The sequence below is a fragment of the Camelus ferus genome, chromosome 11 (genome assembly GCF_009834535.1).
Source record: "Camelus ferus isolate YT-003-E chromosome 11, BCGSAC_Cfer_1.0, whole genome shotgun sequence".
Lineage (NCBI taxonomy): Eukaryota > Metazoa > Chordata > Mammalia > Artiodactyla > Camelidae > Camelus > Camelus ferus.
Window position 1 is genome coordinate 35,481,556 of NC_045706.1, and position 21,657 is coordinate 35,503,212.

General features: G+C 37.6%; 1 protein-coding gene across 11 annotated transcripts in view; it reads left to right on the forward strand.

The window, feature by feature from the left end:
- The window catches only part of SGMS1 (sphingomyelin synthase 1), a 264,767-nt gene that overhangs the window by 123,067 nt on the left and 120,043 nt on the right, over positions 1–21,657 (forward strand). For 7 of the 11 annotated variants that reach the window (XM_032491393.1, XM_032491396.1, XM_032491398.1 and 4 more), the window contains 2 exons: positions 4,237–4,276; positions 9,818–9,961. The gene's annotated coding sequence lies outside the window, so the exon portion shown is untranslated. Of the gene's footprint in view, positions 1–1,834; positions 1,962–4,236; positions 4,277–6,173; positions 6,248–9,817; positions 9,962–21,657 lie in introns of those variants that run through there. The other 4 variants (XM_032491395.1, XM_032491400.1, XM_032491391.1 and 1 more) reach the window with 3 other exon arrangements.

Here is a 21,657-nt window from a genome sequence, read left to right on the forward strand (position 1 = left end):
AGAGCTCTGTGACTTACCCGAGAGAATCTCAATGGGTTGCAAGTTGAGGCCAGATTTGGGGGAGGGCTGGGAGGAGACTTTCAGTTTACTCTTTGTGTTATTCTTTCAATCTGGGATAAGTATGAATGTATTGTAGCAACGGGGACATTAAGATTTTCCTTGAGCCAGCGTGCTTGAACTCTTCTCCCTGGTGCCAGCTGCTAGCAGAATTCTGGAAGCCTTGAGGTGTCTCCAAAAGGAGAGCCCAACTTTCAGTCACCATAGACTAGGCGTGATGCCTGGGGCTTTGCAACTATAGTCAAGACTGTCAAGGCTCTTCTCCAGGCCTGGAAAGAAAGACAGAGTTCAATTAAACTGTGTTACTGAGAGTTAGACATTAGAGGACTTCAAAGACTTTGTACTTGGCATTTTGTATTCTCTTAAACTCAGATTTAATTCGTATAACACGCTGTTTTTGAGTGAGAGTGAGGAAATTTTCAGTGTGTGTGTGTGTGTTTTCCTATTGTAATAAAATGTAATGTTAATAGGAAAAAATAAAAATTATAAAAATATAATTAAATTGATCTTGTACTGTTCCTGGTCTCTGTATTCTTCGAGTCTAATTTCACATCATCTTTCCTCCTGAGAAGAAACAACCAAGTTATTTCATTGCCGAGTTTGGGACAGGGTTGCCAAAAATCGAAGTATGCCTGCTGATTTTTCCTGCTGTGATTTCCCTGTCGTAGGTCCACGTTGACAGAGGCAGTTGAAGTTGATTTTGACCTTGCCTCCCAGGGTTGTTCCTTGGGTGGTCAGTTAGTCAGCTTGGTCCCCAAGCTGAAACCTCTGTCCTCCCTGATCTAGGAGGGAGTCGAGCCTTGAAAGGACTGGACCTACGAATATGAACTTGTAAAGTGGAAATTCACCGTGCCTTAGAGAATGTTGTGAACTTAATTCTTTTCCTTCCTCCTCCTCTCTTCTTAGGCTCTTTCTGTTTTACTTTGAATTTCCTCCTACTCCAGGGTCGTTTTTCTTGAGGGGGGGTCACCAGTAGTAAACGCACGGGAGTTTGAGTATTGTCACACCAGAATTATTGTGAATAAGGGAAGGGCATCTACCCTGTCACCTCCACTCCCCCCAGTACCCTTCTGAATGTCACTGGCTTAATGTCTGAAAAGTTTCTTGCCTTGTTATACTCAGTCTTAGTTAAAAGTTTAGAGCTATGTATGGCCTTCTAAGTGCAATTTGGATCATTTTTTCCCTAGATGCTTTACTGTGCAAGGTGAGCGTGGGTAACTTGCTTACTCACTGGTCCCAGAAAGAAGGCTCACGTTGTATCTTCACAGCATGTGTCCCCTGTAAAACCAAGTCTGTGGCTTCTACTACGCCCTTCCCGTGCTAGATCCCGTATAAAGACATCACCAGAGAGCTCTCAGCTGCCCTAGTAGTTATCTAATCTATATAAAGAGTCCATCCAGACCTATTTTTGTTTCCTGTCCCTAAGCCACTGGCTAACAAGACACTTCCCCCATCTCGCAGGAGGAAGGCGTGTCCGTGTCCTTTTGTTCAGGACATGTGAAAAACAGGTTGAAACCGGAAAATAGTGAAAGAATCATTAAATGATTCTCGGAATTGAAGAGCAGATTCGGTTGTTTTCACCATTAAGCCAGAACTGTCCTGTGTCTTTGGCCTCCGACACACTTGATTTGGGATCCTTTCCTACTTTTTCACACTGTGACCTCTGGCAAGTTTGTGGTCTTGGACAATTTCCCGACCTTGGACAAGTTGTATAACCTCTTGGGGCCCATTGTTTGCATATGATAAATTGGTAACCCTAATCCCTCCCCCCTTGCAGGGTTCTCACAGGATTGAATGTGAAGGCTTTTCGTGATGTCTGACAATCCTGGTTACTGTCGATGACACATTGTTTTGTATTTATCAGTGAGGATGCAAGAAGGCCTTTTTTAGCTACATGCCTTTTGGTAGGTACATCATATATAGCCTTTAAAAAAAAATTCAAGTATAGTCAGTTTACAGTGTTGTGTCAATTTCTGGTGTACAGCATAAAGTTTCAGTCATACGTATACATACATATATTTGTTTTCATATTCTTTTTCATTATAGGTTACTATAAGATATTGAATATAGTTCCCTGTGTTATACAGAAGAAACCTGCTGTATATCTATTTTATATATAGTAGTTAGCATCTGCAAGTCTCAAACTCCCAATTTGTTCCTTCCTACCCCCTTCCCCCCTAGCAACCAAAAGTTTGTTTTCTGTGACCCACATAGTCTTATAGCAACTTTTTTAGATATGTTATTTCCTCTCCCTCTCAAGTGGCAGAATAGAAGTTTCTCTTTTTGAACTGTGTTCCCGTTTTGGCCCCTGCTTTTTGAAAGTACTTACGATAGAATTAAATATTCATGCAGATGTGATGTGCCGTTTGAAGGTGGCTTTATCACAGGTTCCTCAATACTTTTCTGGTGGTAATTTGCCTTTCTGCACCTGTGACTTTCTCTGAGGGACATCATACTCTTGATTTCCTCCTCTGTTGCAGTGGGAAAGCATGCTGAGTGATACAAGTTAACATGTCAAAAAATTACACTTTGTGAAGTTGAAGTGTTTCTTTTGAAACTTCTTTGAGGTAGGAAAGATGAGTGGGCCTACTTTACAAGCAACAGGACCCTTCAAGTTTTTGATAATTTCAGAAGAAAGACTTTGTGGAACCTGAATTACCTGGTTCTTTCTTCTAAATGATTCGTGGGCCAGGACAATATAATATATTCTGTATCTAATTACAATGGTCTCTCTTCTGAGAGCATTTTACTGTTTATTTTTGGTGTCTCCAGCCCTGCATAGTAGCTGTCAAGAGGAACAGCTTTGCCTCACCTACTAACTCTGTAATTTTGGGCTCTGTGCTTTGCTCTGAGACTCAACATCCTTATCTGTCTACAGGCAGATAAGATAACGCTGTCTTCAGAGCAATGAGAAGATCAAGTGAGATGATGCATCAGTAGCTTAGTCTAGCTTGTTAGACTAGTAGTAGACAAAACATACTAGTTTGGTTGTTCCCTTTGTTCTATAGATGTTTTTGTAGCTATACAAAGGAGGTCCAGACTTCCTTGGTCCCCTACCCTCCTCCCTCTGCTCCCACTTCCCAGACTGCACTCCTAGCCGTACGTTTGTCCTGGACAACAGGAAGGCCCTTTATCTTCCATTTATATCATAACACAGCTTCTGTTTCCCCCTGTCTCGGGAGACCTTGCAGGTTGACTTCAAACAGCCATCCAGCTCGTCAGAACATCTTCCTGAGACACGTGAGCATCGTCCTGAAATAATAGCCCCCTGCAGCCTGTGACCACTTGCCACTCTCTTCCTATAGCATTTTATTTTGGTCCAGATAGAAGGATTCTTAGACTCTCAGACAGATCCTTGATCCAGCAGTCGAAACTCATGTGTGATATTCAGACAGGGCAGTGGTGACCTTTGGGGAGAGTGGTGGTTACACTTGTGTGCTCACTTTAGGAAAATTAAGTAAGGCACTCGATTTCTGTGCTTTTCTGTGTGTATCTAATACATTAGTACAAATGTTTATTATTTTTTTAAAAGGTACTTTTTTTCTCTTTCTGCAGGTACTGTAATTCACATGTATATTCACATAGATATTTTTGAAGGGTTACATTTCATTTTTAGTTGGGAAAGTCATGAAATTAAATGAGGAAGCGTTTCTAAGCTCTTTAAGGTGATGTGGGTTAAAGTTTATAAGGTCTTTGATCATAAACATACTTATGTGGTCTGGAGTTTCACTTAACTTGCTGTTGATGGCGTTTGGTAAAAATGAAATTTAAATCTGTTGCTACCTTTTCAAAGTTGTGATTCTTATGTTTTGAAAATATGCTTTCTTGCTTCTTTATCTTTCTCTATGTTGTCAATTAGCAGTTATTTAGCTGAACAGTGAGGAGATAATTTTTAAAAATGTATGATTTTAAAACTCATGCTTATACCGTTAGATGCACTTGAATTGCCATGTTTTTATTGGCGTTGGATTTACACTGCTTGCTTCTGCATGGCTTTGCATAAAGCTTACTCTGAATACCGTAACAGCCAGAAATTAGCTGGGAAGTAGGAAAGAATTGATTTTTGCTATGGATAAGGGATAAGAAGTGAATAATATTTACCTTGGGTTTCAGTTTTTTTCTTATAAGCAGCTCATTATCTGAAGAATGTACTTTAATTTGCTTATTATTTTCTTCTAGATTGGAAGGAAGACAGGTGAAGAAAAATAACATGATTCAGGTAGATGGAGTTTTAATTTCTTTATGCACCTTTTTATGTTTAGTTTGTATTTCTCATGTTTTCCCATTGAGAAGAACAAAATTTTTGTGGTCAACTTGAATGTTTTAAACATTCCTTATATATTTGACTGTAATAGTCAAACATATTTATACATTTAATTAATTTAGTTACATATGTACATTTAATAATCACATATTTATGTAAAATATAATACTACAACTAACGCTTTTTTCCCACTTAGAAAAATTTTCTTCCAACTCTTTACTTACATGTTTGACGTCAGTATCTTCATTATTAGAGTCACATTTTTAGAAGCATTCAGTGCCGTTTCTCACAATATGTTTTCATTTTAGTTGTTTGTGATACAGCACTTTTGGAATCCATGTATGGTGCTATAATTGGAAATTTTATTCCAAGCCACAAGTAAACCATTTGTATAAAGTTAGAACAGTTGCTGCTTCATTCTTTCTCTGTAGATGAAGGTTGGAGATGTCCATTGTGTCACAATTTGTAGATTTGCTTTGTTAAATAGTTTTCCTTCCCCTCTCCCTCCTTCCCTTCCTTCCATCCATTTATTTTATTTTATTTATTTTGAGATAATCACACGTGCATTGTTTAAAGTTAAAGTAGTACTGTAACAGCCATTCCCTTTTCTTTTTATACTCCCATTACTCCTTTACCCAAAGATGGTCCTTTTCAACTCTTTTAGTTACATTTTTTGGTATCCACCTACCTATTTCTAAATAATACACAGTATGCTTTACTGATTTCTTTTCACATTTTGGATGTAAACACTGATTTCCTGCTGCGGATTTAACTCTCATACACAACTATTTACCCTCAGTACACACCTACTCTTGTCTCTCCATTTTCTGGATGCAGTCATGTTATAGTCTGTGGTTAAATATATACTTTATATATATATTGAGTATATTTTATATTTAATGCTTTTTATTATATGTAATGCATTTTATATTTTAATATAGTTAATATATATTATATTTAATGTTTATTATGACTGTGTTTTGTTAATGGCAGAGCGTGTGAGACTTAGGTTGAAATGTCTCTGGCCATTCTGCTTTCCATTTGGTCATGTGTGGACTGTTTTATTTTTCTGGAAAATATTTGACTCTTTTCTTTATCCCCAGAATTCTGAAATTTCATATTGAAACATATGTCTTACGATTTTTTTTTTTTTAACGTTCATGATTTTCTTCCTTCAGAAACACATGTCTTCCAATTTGGGAAGTTTTCTTGCAGAGTTTCTTTGATAATTTTCTTTCCACCCTTTTCTCTGTTTTCTGTAAGTTTGTTAGTGGGATATGTGGACTTACTGGTTTGGTTCTCTAGTTTTCTTATGTCTTTTTCTTAGTTATTTTCTAACTCTCTGTGTTTCTGTTCTGAGAGGGTTTCTTAGTATTTTTTAAACTTTTAATTTCTGCTGGCCTGTTTGTAATTTCAAATTTAATTTTTTATTGGCCTCTGAATATTTCATTTAAAAACTGGGATCCTGTTCTTGTTTCATGGATGTGATACTTTCTCTTTTCCCTTGAGAATATGAATTGAATTATTTTGCCGTTTTCTTCTGCTCATTGCACTTTTCTTTTTCCTCTGTGTTTTCCCTTTTAATCAGCTTGTTTTGGTCCTTGATTTTAATGTTAGAGGCTTTTCTCAAATGAATGGTGAGACTCTTCAGTTGTCTGTTCATATTTAAGAGTGATACTATAAAAAGTGGACTGGAAATTTGCTTTCCTAGTTGGCTTCTGTAAAGGCTCTTTGGGGAGGAACCTGGCCATTTGAGTTCAGGTGATTCCTGGACATCAGAATCTGCAAATCTTCTTTCTTGGATCTTTTGGTTTCTCCAAAAGGAAATCCTCTGTTCATGTGTTTTTGTAGGGGTAAAAGCCTACCTGTGAGGATCTGGGGGAGCCAGCTGGGAGAAGGGAGCCAGAGGTCTCACTGTACAAGTGTGTAAGTGCTGAGTTCTTGGTGCCTCTATTTGAACCTTATGTGATGCCTCTGGGTCTGAAGTCTTGGTGCATCATTTTCTCCAGAGAGTAAGCAGCTTCCTGTTACAGAAGTAGGGATCATTTGTCTGGCTCTACCAGGTGGGGAGAAGACCTGGGATTCTAACTGCCCCTTTTTTTGGTTGTTGTTTTATTATCTTGCAGTTCTGTAGGTCAGGTAGGAAGTCTGGTGTGGGTCTCACCAGGTTAAAGTCAAGGTTGCCACAGGACTGCAATCATTTCTAGAGGAGAATCCATTCCCTTGCTTTTCCTAGTTTCTAGAGGCTGGCTGTATTCCTTGGCCCCTGGCCCCATTCCCCCTACTAAAGGAGCAACAATAGGTCAAATACATCTCATGTTGCATTACTTTGACCTCTTCTGCTTCCATCTTTTGCTTTTAAGGACCCTTATGATTACACTGGACTCACCTATTTAATCCAGAATAATATCCCTCCTTTTTTTTTTATTGTGGTAAAGAACACAATATAAAGTTTACCATCTTAATTTTTAAATTGTATAATATAGCAATGTTAAGTATATCCACATTGTTATGCAACAGTGCTCTAAAACGTTTTCTTCTTGCAAAATTGAAACTTTATTCCCATTGAACAACTCTCCTTTCTCCCCTTCCTCAGCTTTTGGCAACTACTGTTCTATTTTCTGTTTCTAAGAGTTTGACTACTTCAGATACCTCATATAAGTGGAATCTTATAGTATTTGCTTTTTGTGATTGGCTTGTTTTACTTAGCATAATGTCCTCAAGCTTCATCCATGTTGTAGCATATGGCATGGATTTCCCTTTTTTAAAAACTAAATAATATACTGTTCTATGTGCATGCCTCATTTTCTTTATTGACTCATCTGTTGATGGACATTTAAGTTGCTTCCACCTCTTGGCAATTGTAAATAGTGCCGCAGTGAACATGGATGTGAGATCCTGCTTTCCATTTTGGGGGGCATATACCCAGAAGTGGGATTGTTGGATCAGAGAATAGTTCTATTTTTAATTTTTTGAGGAACCACTATACTGTTTCCCACAGTGGTTGCACCATTTTACATTCTCACCATCAGCACACAAGGGTTCTGTTTTCTTCCTGCCAACACGTGTGATTTTGGTTGATAACTCCTTTGGTTTTGATTTTCATATTCCTGATGATTAGTGATGTTGAGCATCCTTTCTTATGCTTGTTGATCATTTATGTATCTTCTTTGGATAAATGTCTATTCAAATTCATATCTGTTTTTTAATAGGGTTATTTGTTTTTTGGTGTTGAGTTGTAGAAATTCTTAATATATTCTAGCTATTAACTCTTTATCATATATATACATAAACTATCTCTCTCTCTTTCTCGTTCTCTCTGTGTGTGTGTGTGTGTGTGTGTGTGTGTGTGTGTGTATATATATATATATATATATATAGTTTGCAAGTATTTTCTTCCATTTCGTAGATTGTCCTTTCATGCTGATTGTTTCCTTTGCTGTAAGGAAGTTTTTAAGTTTGATATAGTCCTATTTGTCTCTTTTCAAAGCTTTTGTTGCCTGCACTTTTGGTGTTATATCCAAGAAATCACTGTCAAATCCAATGTCATGAAGTTTTCCCTCCTATATTTTCTCCTAGGAGTTTCCTAGTTTCAGATTTCATGTTTAGGTCTTTAACCCATTTTGAGTTAATTTTTATATATGGTATAAGGTAAGGGTCTAACTGCCTTTCATACCAACCGGTCCCCTTTCAACTCACGACGCTCTCCTCCCCGGGAACCAGACACTACTTTTCCTGAGCCTTTCTAGAGCAGTCATCTGGCTTTTTGTTTGTTTCTCAGGCAGGGATGTTCCAGCTTGCTCTGCTCAGCAGTCATCTCTGCTTTCAGCTTCCAAAATGCCATTGATACCTGTTGTCTGCTCTAATATACTTTTCTGTCCCCTTTGTCCTTATGGATTTATATCTTTTATCCTCTCTTAATTATAATTTTAATGGGAATTAGAGGGAAGCAGAGATAAACAGCCTTATTCCATTGGCCATCCATAACCCCAAAATCCACATTGCTTTTTAAAATGATATTTAAAAGGTTTTTAGAAATGCTGTCTCATATTTGCTATTGTTAGGTACTACCTCCAAAATTAATTGTTCATTCTCTTTCTCTGCCTCTTTTTGTTAGCCAGTTTCTGTCAAGTGACCTAAAACCGTCCAAAGCTAGCATTTAATGAAAGTTATTTTCTCAAACATTATTTCATTATTCAAAATAAACTGATACCCTGGTTTGTAATATGAGGCTTAGTGAGGTCTTAAATATAAAGTGACACCCTATTTCCTGAGATAGAATTTTTTCAGGGGAGACCCTTGATTTATCTTTAGGCGTGTATGCTGTATGTTGGTATCATCAGGAGATGATGGTCTTTTGTATAAATATATTTTACTTTGAAGCTTTAATTGAACATTTTTAAGCTAATGTAGTGGCAAGAGAGTCCTTATATGTTTTAGTTTGTGAAGGTGGCTTTCTTTTGACTGTATTTGATTATTTACTATTTCTTATAGATAGGGTAAAGAATGATTAAAATGGGAGATTGCCTGGTATGACTTGGTCCTAGAAGAGTATCAAGAGTGGTTTCTTTTGTCCCAAGAATTGTTTCCTCACATATTTAAGCTTGGTAGTTGGCTCAAGATAGCTACCCAGTTTGGTACATGGAGATCCTTAGGATTTCTATTCTGGGCTCCAGAGATGGGCTTCAAAGAGTTCAAGATCCTTCTGAAATTTGAGTGGTGGGAGAATAGGCTTAGCTTTCATCAGATACTCAATGACATGGGGCTTATATGATCCTGAAAAGGGTTGTAAACCCACTTTGAACTCACTTTTGAAAAGAAAAAAGAATGTTACTGATTAAACTAGATATGATCAAACTGAAATGCCACGGTGCTAGCTACCATTAGATTCCACATTCTTTCACATGTAAATACAAATGACCATAGATGAGAGACTAAACGGACAGCTCTCTTTGTTCTCTGTCAGATGCAAAACATTATCTCCAGCTTTCTTGTTGTGCACACAGCCATTTACACATATATAGCTACAAAAAGTATCATTTATGAGGGCGATGTTTTGGCCTTTTTATCAGTCAGCTTGTAAAGAAGGTTACTTAGTAGTTGCCCTTTATTTTCATATTGAAGCTGCTGTGCTTAATTTGTGAAAATCAGTTATTTGTTGACAATTAAAGATAGTAGGTAAGTATACAAAAAGAGAAATACCTTTATATAATAGAGGGTTACAGTTAAGAAAAGATGGGGTAAGTTTTATACATATTTTATGACAAAAAAGCTTGAAGAAAGAGAGGAAGGAAGGAAGGGAAAGAAAAGATGGGGGTGAGGAAAGATGAGCTGGAAGGTGGGGGTCAGTTGTGAATTTTTTGTTTCCAGTCTAATATTTTAAAACTTAATGCTTTTATTTGTAGTGAGGTGTACTGGGTTGATGTCTCTCTGAACGTTAGAATTTCATGATTCCATTTTCAAAGTAGTTAAGCTTAAATTGCTCTTCTGTTCTAGGCACAGCATTGAGTTCTTTGGGATGCACACAAGTGTCTGGCTGGGAAGCTTATGAAACAGAAGACAAGACCCTGCCTCAGGAAGTGTACATGAGAATAATTTTAAAGGAACCTATCGATAGATGCAAAGCAGTAGCTGTTGGAGGTATGTAATAATTTAGATTGAACCTGGTGGGGCGCACTCTGCTGTACTAAGTCAGGTTGAGCCCTTCTCAGGGAACCTTCTTAGAGCAGAACCTCACCCTCTGGCCTCAGATACACTAGTAGTTGTTCTCTGAACTTGCCTGCGTAATGGGACGTCACTCTTAACTCTTTCTTAAGCAGCTCTGTCTCAGCCCCTGTGAGTCCTTCCTGTTGCCCGATAGACAATAAAGACAATAGAGGAGGCCACATGGCACTCTGGACAGATGAAAGTGGCAGCGGACTTCCAGCTGGAGACCTCACTGCCTTCCTTTCTGGGAATGGGGCAGTCAATATCAAAGCTCAGTGAGTGTGTATCCTTTGAATCAGCTGTTACTCATTGACTTTTCTCTGCCCTAAATGACATCAAGGCCATATCTGAGTCTGACTGGGTGGTGTCTACATCGGATTCATGATTTCCTGTTAGTCATTAACTTTGACCTGCTTGTCTCCTTGACCCCACAAGTTACAGGGTTAAGTGGTTCCTTTATTTTCTTTTTATAGCCATAATTCTTATCTCCTCAACCAAGTTTATCATCAAGGTCAGGGTCACTCAGTCACTCATTATGTTATGTCCTGTGACCTTCAGTGGTTGGCTGGCTTTTGATGCAATGGCTCTTTTTTATGGCATAGCCTATGTCATGTTATATGTCACCTTGATCCTTTAGTTTTTTTTTTCTCCCCCAGTCTACCAATATAGGACACTTTAAATGTACCCTGTGCCAACTATTTTATGTCTTTGATCATTACACCATCATAAGAACATTTAACAAGTCCCACTTTCTAGATAAGAATACTGAGATTCCAAGTGATTAAATAACTGGCCTACTGCTTCCCAGAGTCAGGGCAGGAATGGGACTCAGTACTAGGTCTGTCTGTCCCATATGTGTGCAGTGGAGGCAGTATACCATGCTGTCTCCCCTTTTGAAACATGGTTTGAAAAATATCCAAGTGTTTGTGGAAGTTTAACTTTCTGCTCTACTTTTTTCACCATTATTTGCTTTTTCCCACTTCATGGGTTCTTATTTGGTTTATAATTATAACATTTAACTGGCGTACTAAAATCAAATATATTCTAATTTTATAACTTTACTGAGAGTATATTACTGGTATGAGACTGTGGTAAAATCTGCCCTCTTTCTAACATAGGCTCTGATGTCTTTGTTGATACATTCTGGGTTGATTATACAAGGCCAGCAGAGGAGGTGTGAATAGACTTTGATTCTTTCTGATACAATCGTATTGTGTCTGTGACATTTGCACTAGTACACAGATCCTTTCAATATAGTTAGTAAAGATGATATAGAAGAGGAGTGATGAGATTTTGCTAGAAGTCTTCTCCTGTAGTTCACAAACTTGCTTCAGAGCTGGAATTCTTTAAAATGTAAAACATCAATTCAAGTGCTTCGATTTGGCTCAAGTGACCACTTTCAGTATATATATAGCTTGGAATTTGCCCTGAAGGATGTGAGTTTTAAGTTTGAGTTTAAGAATAATTAGTATTCACTTTTGTTTTTCCAGTAGTGGGCTACATGATTTGAAAATCTCTGTGTTTAGACTTCTAAAATATGTTTATTAAGTTAGCAGATGCTATATATACTGATAAATATTTTAAATCTTCACTAAAATCCTGGGAGGTTGGCTTGATAACCTTCTTTGAAAGATGAATAAACTGAGGCTTGTGACATTACTTGCCGAAGCTCATGCAATTAGGAAATGGTGGAGCCAGAACTTGAACTAAGATTTGTTGGATTTCAGGGACTGTGACTTGACAATTCCTCTGCCTCACTGATGACACAGCGGTGACGTTTAGATCGTAAACGAGCAAAGGGTTTTTTCCTGCTTTGCATTACTACAAAGGCAGCCTTAAAACAAGCAGGTAAATAAGCCTCATCCTCAAAGCAAAGGCTTCTAGATCAGCCTGGTGTAGTCGCTGAAGAGGTTGCATCCAAACAATGACCATTCTGTTATGAGGGGCTGAGAACTGGGAGGGGTGCCTACCCGGCCACGTGTCCTTTCCCACACTGAGCCCACTACGCTGCCAGTAGCGTTTAGGCTTGCTCACCTCAGCGGTTGCATGAGCAGCTGTTCCTTCTGAAGCAGTTGTGGCTGGAGTTTGGCTACACAGTCACACAGCTCTCAGGTTTGTACACGAGTCTCAAAATTTATGAAATAGATAAACCTTAGAACTTCAGGTATAACTATCAATTTTACTGTGAGTAAAATTTCTTTTTGTTTTGTTTTCCTTCTTTTTTATTGAAGGATAGTCGGTTTACAATGTGTTAATTTCTGATGTACAGCGTAGAGATTCAGTTATACATATGTATTCCTTTTACATATTCCTTTTCATTATAGGTTATTACAAGTTACTGAATATAGTTCCCTGTACTATACAGTAGAAACTTGTTGTTTCTTTTTGTTTTTAAGTGTGATTTTCCCCCCTGATTTTAAATAGAAAATTTTGGTAAGCATTGCCAAGTTCAAACAACAAAACACAAATCACCACTCAGAAGTAGCCACTGATAATATTTTGGTGTGGATGCTTCCAGTTTTTATTCTTATGAATATGTATACCTCATAAAAAGTACAAAATTAGAATTATAGTGTTCTAGATCCATTTTTACTCAGTACAACATCAACATTTTCCCCATGTTTTTAAGTTTTCTTTTACAGCATGCTGAAAAGTGGCTACAATATCCTTCATATGAGTAATAACATACTGTTTTATCTTATTATTAGGCAGACCTAATCCTCATTCAGTTCAGTTAGGACCTCTCCAAATTAGGCCACAGTTAGGCAGGACAGAATTAAAATAAACAAGAACTCCATAATTGCCACTAGTTTTCACATATCTTGTAAAATAACTAATGATAGTTAAGAATATGATGAGAAAACCCAGATAACTTCCTCTGTCACATTATACAGCGAACTTGACTTATAAATTTCCCAGCAGAAATGCTGTTTATGCCTGAAAGGAGCACTGGAAACTATCTCTTGACCTGTAAATTTTGAAATCTCCTTTTTCTTTTGTTGAGATGACCCATCTATGATAAGTCACTACAGTCTTCCCATGGTTAGAAGGAACTTCTCCAATCCTTATTTGCAGATAGTTTGGCCCTCCTAGTTCCTTAATGTACTTAATGCTTCATATACTAGTTAATTAAACATTTTTTTTCCCCTCTGTTTTTTTTTTGGGTGGGGGGGTGAATATTTCATGTGGGCTCAACGCTGGGTCAGGCAGCTGCACTGACCCGAGGAAACCCCAGGCCTCATGAGTGCCGCTGCTTTTGCAATCTTTTGGAGAGACTTTCACAGTGCAGCACAAATAGGGCTTCTCCTGAGCTGAAGAGTTCTGTGCTCCTAGGGATCAGAGTTCTCAGACCAAGAAGGTGATTACAGCTGAGACGGTGAACGTTTAATAGAAACACTCTACTTAGAACAGGTTGGATATGAAGCCGGGACTATAACGTATTGTTCCTTATTATTCTTCTCTTAAAGACATCACTGTTAATTTAAATAATCATCATTATCATCATCATGAGGCCTGTGACCTCCTTATTGTCCCATCAACCAACAGCTCTGCCTTTATATGCTTTATGTATAGAACTCTCACAAAGTTTTGTTTAAAGAATATTGCTGCTTAAGAAAGTAAAGACTGAGAATCACTATGGCATATAGAACCTACAAGAGGATGAAAAAAAGAAGGCAAAGAGATGTTTATGCTGTATTATTGCCAGTTTTCATTATGCTTGTAATTTAATTGTAGGGACATAGTCCCTCTTGGGTTTGGTACTTACCATAGGCCTACGGTTGGAATTCCCATAGACTGACCTGCTTTTAGGACAGTGGTACCTCAGAAGTTCTAAGGTTAGGAGAGATGGAGTGATAGCCTCACAAGCATTGGTGGTAGAAAGTAACCTTTAGTGATGGGGTCAGCAAATGGTGCTGAGTGTAAACTCTGAAAGGCTTGGGAGGCAGGTCTCTGTGTCCTGGTTGCTGGGGATAGTAGGAGGGCGTTCCTGTCATCAGAGTGATGCGTGGAGCTGAGCCTGACAGTCTGTGAAATCTTCATCCTCTTTCTAGATTCTTTTAAAACATTTTGGGTGGACTCTCTTCAACTGAAGATCGATGTTAATGAATCACAGAACTGACCACTCCTGAACCAGGCACTTTAGCTCTATTTGTGTCACAGCTCAGTGGATTAAGTAAAGAATTGCCCTAAAGATGTTTGTAACCAGGGAAGACTAAGGAACTGACAATTTACAATGGCTCATTTCCAGTTGGAGCTCAGAATCCTCAGTTAATAATTTAAAATATTAACTGTTTATTTATAGGACAGTTGATATAGGAGTATTCATACATGAAGACCTTAACACGAATACATATTCAGTTATTCAAAGAGTGAGGTTAGTCTTGAGGTGAAAACGGAAGAGAAAATTATTGCTATTTCTGTCAGGAGCAGGGTAAATTATGCCCAGTTTGCAAACGTAACAGGATACATTGGAGCCAAATAGGGTTTGAGTTGTCTGCATTCTGACTTCCACAGCTCCTGGCCCACTTCCTGCCATAGTCAGGCTGTACTTTCTGTGCTCAGTACAAACCACAGGATGTGAATGAATGGAACTCCTGGAATCATGCAGCACTGCAGCACTGGGTACATTCATCCATCACCCACCCACCCATCCATCCATCCATCCATCCATCCATCCATCAGATAGCTACTGAGCATCTCAACTTTGTGCCATGCACTGTTACAGAGGCTAGACTGTAATAGTGAGCAACGCAAACAAGATCCCTTATGGAGTTTACAGTCCAGTGAGAGTGGGGCAGGGTGGTTCAGGGAGACAAGCGATACAGAGGTGGAGAAGCAAGAATATTTCAGACATAGATTAAGTGCTTATGAAGAAAATAAAATAGAGTGGCAGAGTGTCTTCGGTAAGAAAGACTATTATTCTAGATTGGTTCTAAAATGCACAACCTGTGACTTGTTGGCTACTTACCTCCTGCACTTTTTATTTTTATATTCACCAGCTCTCTTAAGTAGCTCTGAGAGGAGATGAGATTCCTCTGTCATCACTGTGTTTTCTCTAGAAAGTAAGGAATAAGATGTTTCTCAAGCTGCTGGTATTTAGTGGTGGAAACTGGGATAGCTTGTCTTTTTGCATAGTTTATGAAGTGGAATTTAAAAATAATTAATTGATGGCCGATAGCCTATAAACAGAAATTTCAAATCCATTCCGGAGGAAAATGTGATATATTGCTTATTCAGAAGGGTTAAAGGTTGAGAAATCGGACTAATTCTCTCTTTAAGTTTCTCAGACTCATTGTTGCCCATGTTAAGTGGGTCAGTAAATCTTACTGATTTTTTTCCTTTATAATGTCCTTCTTTTTGTGTGTCTCTTTTTGTCTTTTTTCATGTGTCTATCACCACTCTGATGAGATTCTTACTACCTAAGGCTAGTCTTTTAAAATAGGCTTCCCCTTGGTATCTCTGCCTGTGGGCTAGCTGATGGGTTAGTTTTTGTGATGCTACAGTCATAATTTTATTCCCTTCTTTAGAGCTTTTAAGGATGACTGTCCCCTCATTTCAGGAACACCAGGGAAGGGAAGGTGTGGCTCAGTGGTAGAGCACATGCTTAGCATGCACGAAGTCCTGGGTTCAATACCCAATAACTTCATTTAAAAAAAAAAAAAAGATTGAGAAGGAACTTCAGACTCCCTAGCTCAGCATTTGAGGCCCTCTGTGATCTGCTTCCAACCCATCTTTCCAGTCGTAATGCTCTAACTTTATCCCTGTTTTACCCAGTGCAGACAGACCTTTGCCTCCACCCAGACGTTCTAGTCCCTTTTATTTCGTGCTTTGATCAAGCTGCTGTCTGGAAAACTCATTTCTTTTCTTTTTTACCTGTTTAAATCCTGTTGATATTCATAGTTCAGTTTATATAGATCATCTCTCTTTCTAGCTGCTTTACAGGTTTTGCTTTGTCTTTGGTAGTTTGGGGTTTGTAGGGAGTTCTTTTTCTATCTTTTTTTTTTTTTTCCTTTTCAAACTCTGCTTGAGGTTCTTTGGGTTTCCTGGATCTGAAGATTAATATTTTAGGAAAATTCTATTATTATTTATTAGAATAATACCTCTTCCTCCTTTATTTTATTTTCTTCCATAGGAAATTCAAGAAGATATATGTTAGATGTCCTCAATTCCCATTCTATGTCCCTCTTCCTAGTTTTGTTCTCTCTGTCTTCCTGTTGTAATTCTGTTTTCTTTGCATGTTTTCTTTGCATTGGTCTTCTGGTTCACCAGTTCTTTTCTCAGTTTGTATCTGTTCTGCTGTTTAAAGTGTCCTTGATAAGAAAGAGATTTTTATACTTTCAAATTTCACTTTAATTTTTTATGATAAATTAAAAAATTTAGATAGAGCTTAGAAAAAGGCATGACACCTAATATGGAGGTACTCAATTAATATATGTTGGTTGAATTAATATGAGTTTCTTACTTAAAAATTTTTAACCATTATTTTTGGTCCTTTCTCAAGTCACCTTGGTAATATTTTTTAAATAAAAGTTTGCTCCTTTTCAAACTTTTCTTTATTAAGATATATTAAATATACTTATTTTATGCTGATAATTCTAGTATCTGAAATCTTTTCAGAGCTGGTTCATTTACTGTTTTTATTGGTGTTCATTGATAGTATCTTATTTCCTTGTATGTTTATGATTTATTGACTATGAGCTCATGTTCCTTGAAAGTTTTATATGTGCGAGTTCTTTAAGATCTAGATTAAAGATAGGTTTTTCCAGGGAGTATTTATATTTGCTTCTGCCAGGTACCTATAGGCACCATCAAGCTAGGCAATCCTTCAAAGTCTCCTCTTGAGCTGCCTTGAAACACACAGTATGAATATAGACCACAAAACCATGAGTACTAGCTGTTGGTTATGAATTCTCATGGGAGATTTCCACCCAGACCACTGTCAGGCCTCACACTCCCCAAAAAAGTCACCAGAGTTAAAAAGCAGTTTCTCTTCTCTTTTGGTGGACCAAGTTTATTTCTCATCGTCCATATCCTGAGGGTATAGTTCCCTGAAGTTCCAGTTTTATGTAGGGATCTGTTAAACTCACCAGTTTGAGTGGTCCTGGTTTTATCTCCTGTCTTGCTGTATGTCATTATTATAATAGAAGTCAGAAGGGAAGTTCAAGGTGACCAGGGTGCTGGTTTTGGTGTTTTCTTACTTTACAGCATTCCTACTTTTACTGTCTCTTACTTTGTTGTCACCTCATTGGTGTATCTAAATAGATGATATATTTCCTTCTTCTTTAGTTATTTTTATTTGGGAGAGTAGTTATTTTATTTGGGGGAGTATTTTAGTTGGGAAAACAGATACAAAAGATATCTATTGTGTCATTCTGCAGAAAAGGAAGATCTGTTTTTGTTGCTTTATTTTTAGTAGGGTACGTCTAATAGATGGGGTGGGAAGACATTTAGAGCAGAGCTCAAAAAATTATTAAAAATTTAGGTACACGCCCAGCCTCCCCTTTTAATTTGAATGTCTGTTGTGTACAGTTGGATTAGGTCAGGAATGAGGTGGAGAATAATTCCTTGTAATATGCAGTTGCTGGAAATCTTGATGTCTGCAATACATTGTTTATTGAGATGAAGTTTATTTTTGTTCACTGATTTGATTGATTAATTGTCTGGATTTTATTATATCATATAATTTTACCCTTCTAAGTAAGATTTGAGTCCTAAGTAACTCCCTCACTAGATGGGGGTTATTTGTTATATTTTCCTTATGTGGTATCTGCCATGGGTCCACTTGGTGGTGTCCTGAGAGGTTCTGATATATTTTGGTCCTTTTATTCAATGTTATTTCATTTGATTCTGAATCAGTGGACTCTTATATGAAAGTGAAAATAGTTGCGATTAATAAAGTATGCCAGTGATACAAAAAAGAAATTCAGTCTCAAGAAGAAATTCTTAATATTACGGTTTAGATGTACAATATGCAGACCTGCAGAATTAGTTTTATGATTTGAAAATTTAAAAGACTCTGTACTCTTTGAACACTAAATAGGGGAGTAGCAGGAAGTGTTGCCATCTGATAGAAATATGTAACCTGTACATGTGCCACTCATGACCCTAAGTGGATCACATGCTATAGTTTGAACTTTAATTTTCTTGTTTTGAGACTCTCACGTTAGATTAATTTTGCAGAGGAGGACCCACTATCCGGATTACTGATGTAATGCACATAGCCATTCCTGGTCCATGCCTCAATCTGCATTACTAAGTTGGGACACAGTTTCCTGGAAACAGCATATATTTGGCATGACTTAAGCTAATGAGTAAATTTTTTGAGCATGTAGTACGGTGCTAAGCAAATGTGAAATGAAATAAATGTTGATTTAAATTGGTAGAAAGCTCAAGTTACAATGACTAGAGTAGGGATGAGATGGCCTGGTACAGTTATGTATTTTGAGACTGTGAATATTAGTAGTATGTTTTAAATAATATACCATGAAAGAAATTGGAAACAACATGGTAAGCATGCCAGCTGGATTAATAGCATGATTTCTCAGCTGCACACTCACATAAGACCATAATATGATTAGAAATTTTCAAATTAATATTTGAAGGGCTTAGAGAAGTTTATTTATTATGATTTTTTTTGAGTAGCTGTGTTTGGAAGTTTTCATTTTGTAAAATGTGTTAGCTAAACATCTTCACATTTAATCATGAAAAAATGACTGTTTGTTTTTAAAATTTGTACTGTTTGCTTTGAATTGGCATTGGTGGAAATAGTTTCTAAGAAGAGGAAAATGGTTTGCATCCCACATTCTGAATATTTTCAGACTTTTAAACTATTTAATCCAGATCATCTACTGTTTATTATTTTTTGTTCAAAATATGAGAACATACACTTATACCTATGTTTTCTTTTTCTTATTAGTTATAGTTTTCAGCAGTGAGTACATTTCTGAAAATTATATCAATGATATTTTTAATAAATTGAATAAATTTAGTTTGATGAGGAAATTTCACTAATTTTAAAGGAGATCTTAAATCCTTTAGTAAAATGAAGAAAGCTTTCTTGACGTGAATAAGTCTTTTTCTCTTTTATGCAAGAGTTTTGAATCTTGGGGCACTCTTTTGATGATTTTTTAATATCACATTCAAAGATATGCTGAGTATTTTTTGACTGTATATATTTATTTCTGTCTGTATTAAAATAGGAAATAAGCCTATAATAGAAACAAAGATTATATAAGGAATAGTTCATTTACAAACTCTTTTTCTTTCAAAATATTTGATGGAAAATGTTAATTATTACAATCACTTTTAACCTTCCACACAGTTGGAAAAGCAATGGTTAAGAAAAATGTTTGTAGCTCAAGTGGTAGAGTGCATGCTTAGCACGTACAAGGCCCTGGGTTCAATCCCCAGTACCTCCTCAGAAGATAAATAAATAAATAAATCTAATCACTCCCCCAACCCCCCAAAAAAGAAAAATATTAGAAAGCATGAGTTTTGTCCTGCCATTATCACATTCTGTTGCTTTTCTGTTCTGTCAGAGTGAATAATCAAATTAAAACTAAAACTTTCGTTGTCTTTTTTCGGTAATTGGGCCCTGTTTGGTTGAAGAACATGTGAATAATGTGTATTTGTAACCCAGAATCTGTTTTCCAACTCACTCCCCTCTTCAACTTTTGGTTTCTGTACAGAAATATGTAAATTTCTTAGTCTCACCCTGTGGAATAATTCAGAATCGTCTCACTTCTGTGGATGTAAAGTAGTTACTTTTTTTTTTTTTTTCCATTCTTCTGCTACTTAGTGATTAGCTGTCCTGGGCCACCTCTAATATTATTCTCATTATTTAAAAAAAAATTCTATTAACGATTTCAGATAGTCTCTTCTAAAGATAGTAACATCTACTGTTTACTGGGTGCCTTATATCATAAGGTCTTTATTTACATGGTCCCTAATTAGAACCCCAGCACTTTGCAGGGACCGCCATGAGCTTCCTTTACACAGCAAGTTTTTGGTGTTACCTTTATGTTCTAAGGTAGGGAACAAGGGGGGAAAACCCAAACAAACCCCAAACCTGCATTGTGGAGCTTACAGCCTAGTGGGAGAAGGAGGATAAACTAGATGAATGAGCAAATCCACGTGTGCTGCATGGTGGTCACGGTCTGGCAAAAACTAAAGCAGAGAAGTGGGTGGGAGTGTGAGTACAAATTGGGTGAGAGAGAGAGTAAGAGAGTGTGTGTGTGTGTGTGACGTGTTTCCTGTAACACAAAGTAGGGAGAACAGGGAAGGCCTCAGTGAGAAGGTACCAGCCAAGTAAGGGCTTGAAGGAGGGGAGGGGATGAGTCTGCGCAATCTGGGGCAAGAACATCCCAGGCAAGAAGACCGTAAGTCCAAAGGCCTGGATGCTTTCTTTATTTCAAATCCAGGGAACCAAAACTCAGCCTTGCCCAGGGCAACACAGTTCAAAAGCCTTGGGTCCCTGGTTCAAACCCAGATCTGTCATAGGCAAAGCCCGCACTCTCTCCACTACCCTGGGCAACTCTAAAAGGAAATTTTTATTCATCTTAGGAAGCTTTCCAGCTCCTAACAAAGTGTGTTACACATCATGAGCACTGAAGATTTAACCGTATCTACTCTCAAGCAAAAGTAATAGATAGGTCAACAGATAGATTAATTTTCTCTGCTCAGCTAGAAGAACCTTAAGATTATAACTCCTTCCCCAAATCTCTTCAGAAGGTTAAGAAAAAACTTTTAGTGAACTACCCTTTCTGTTTTTCCTTTTGTTTCTTTGAAATTTGTTTTTCTTGTTTTGCTTTAAAACTCCCCCTCTTCTTGGTTATTTGTGAGATTTCCAACAAGTACCCTCCTAATGGTGTAGAAACTGACACATGGCGCAGCTTAGAAGCGTTGTTTTTGGTGTGTAGGTAGAGCCTGTGAAAGGGTAGTTCACTAGGATCATGGTGTACAGTGTCATTTTTTGTCTGATTAAGGAAAACATGACATTGGTAGCAGGTTAAGTGAAGGTACCACGTGGGTGAACCCAAAGGCTTACGTGATGGGGAATTGCCTTGTACTGGGCACCTTTCCCCCACTTGTCTCCCATCCCCTCAGGAAGGATAGCAAATGACTGGTCACTACTGTCGTTCTGCACCAGCCAACTAAATTTTGGGGTACTTGTTGCGATTTGAGTTCACATGTGCTACTTTTCATTCTTGGTCAGAATGAAGAGACAAATTTTTAAAAAATTCTTTTTGGATAAAATATTTGTTAACCAATGTACTGCTTATGGTACTATGATTTTGATATTAATTACGATGAAGTAACCCTGACACTTATTCTTAGAATCCTGGCCCAAGGAGATTTGCTATGGGGGTTTCTAGTTGGACTCACTGAATTTCAGTGGTGATAAGAACCTAGTTTAATCCTAGCTTTTATAGTGTGGTCTCCCTCTGGGAGCCAGTTTGTGAGGATGACTGAAGAGCTGGGGGTAGCCTGAAAGTTTGGCGAGTAGACTAAGTAGACTAGGCGTTCTCCTTTGTATGGGCTATTCATTCTTTCTTGCATAGGAAGAGATTTGTGTCCATAAAGAGCATAAGACTCTACTGGATTGATTCAGGTAGTATTTAAGGGAAACA